The sequence below is a fragment of the Arachis duranensis genome, chromosome 2, assembly GCF_000817695.3.
Source record: "Arachis duranensis cultivar V14167 chromosome 2, aradu.V14167.gnm2.J7QH, whole genome shotgun sequence".
Classification (NCBI taxonomy): domain Eukaryota; kingdom Viridiplantae; phylum Streptophyta; class Magnoliopsida; order Fabales; family Fabaceae; genus Arachis; species Arachis duranensis.
In genome coordinates this window covers 46,850,530-46,852,277 of record NC_029773.3, presented here as the reverse complement: position 1 = coordinate 46,852,277, position 1,748 = coordinate 46,850,530, and positions in this window count along the sequence as shown.

The following is a 1,748-nucleotide window of genomic DNA, read 5'->3' as shown; positions in this document are numbered from 1 at the left end:
ACACAAATCCAACCGGCAAGTGTACCGGGTCGCATCAAGTAATAATAACTCACAAGAGTGAGGTCGATCCCACAGGGATTGATGGATCAAGCAACCTTAGTGGGTGATTAGTTTAGTCAAGCTAACATTGAGTGAATTGTGTGAGACTGTAGCCAATAGAATGTAAATTTACAGGAATTGTAAAGTGCAGAAAGTAACTTGCATAGAAACTTAAAGAGCAAGAAAAGTAAATTGGCAAAATCTTAAATGACAAGAAATCTAAATTGCATCAAATGTAAAGGGGATTGGGTGCAGGGAATTAAAACTTCAACAAGAAAATGTAAAGTGCAATCAAGCAAAGAAGTAAAAGATGAAGTAAGTGCAGCAGATTCATACAGAAATGAAAAATTGCTTGAAGAATTAAAAATAGAAAGCGATGCTTAATTTGCAGCAATTTAAACGAATGTTGAAGATCTCAGGGAATCAATGAGACTAGATAACAAGTCTAGATCTCAAATCCTTCCTTGATCCAACAAGAACAATTGCAAAAGAAATAAAGGAAAGTAAATTGCAGAAATCGCAGAAGAAGAAATGAACAGAAATTAGAATTCAATTATGCAGAAAATTAAAGAAGAGATCTCAAGGTGAGATTGAAACAGAAGTTCTTCAATTCTTCACCCAAGATCCAAAGCAAGAAAAGTAAAGAGTGCTCAAGTAGGAACCAGGAAGAAGAGAGATCAATTCTCCTTCCTAATTCTCTAAGAAATTTCAAAGTTCAAAATTAAAATGCAAGTAGAAAGAAAATTCCCAAAATAAAGTCTCCAGCCCCCCAATTACATAAAACTAGCTCCTATTTATACACTTTCTATTCTTGGATTTTGGAATTTTGATGGGCTTTTGATTTGGTGAAGAAATGAATTTTATTGGATTTTTAATCTAATTTTAGCCCATGAAGAAAGTAGCTCCCAGGAGGCTGCCCTGCCCTCAAGGGCAGGGCAGGATTTGGTGCTTGGTGCGTGCATGGTGCGGCGTTGTGCAGGCTTGGTGCGCAGAATGCTGCCCTGCCCTCGCGGAGGGCAGGGCAGAAAAAATTGGTGCGCCAGAAATGTGCCGTGGTGCGCTGCTGGTGCTGCCAGATGATGCTGCGGTGCGCCAGGAGGGTGCCTTGGTGCGCCAGAGTTGTGCACCAACAAAATGCTGCCCTGCCCTCGCAGAGGGCAGGGCAGTGTTTCCACTTTGACGTCCCAAGTTCGAAACTTGGATGCTACACACGCTACCCATTTTCCTTGGCTTTCTTGGCACCAAAGTGAGGCTTAATTCCTTGCTTCCTCATGGCCTTTAAAGATGCCTTTCGTTCCTACCTGAATTTTATGCCAAATATGGATTGCTATATATCGTTGGAAAGCTCGGAATGTCAGCTTTCCAACGCAACTGGAAGCACATCAATCGGACGTCTGTAGCTCAAGTTAGAGCCCTTTGAAGTAGGCATGGTCATGCTGTGAGCGGCCAGATTTTACCTTAGCGAAAATTCTTGCTTCCAACCTCACTTTGCATCACGATTCTGCCCTGCCCTTGGCAAGAGCAGGGTACTGTGCGTGCTGGCTGCTTCCTTCTTTGATTTGGTCATGGGCCACGCTTTTAAAAGCGTGGCCTAAGGCTCCAAAGTGTACCCCAAAGCTCTTTTTTCTCCTTTTTTTGTGCTTCTTTGCTTCTTTTTCTTCTTATTTCCTACAAGATTTATAAAATTAAAAGATCAAGAAAATATATCA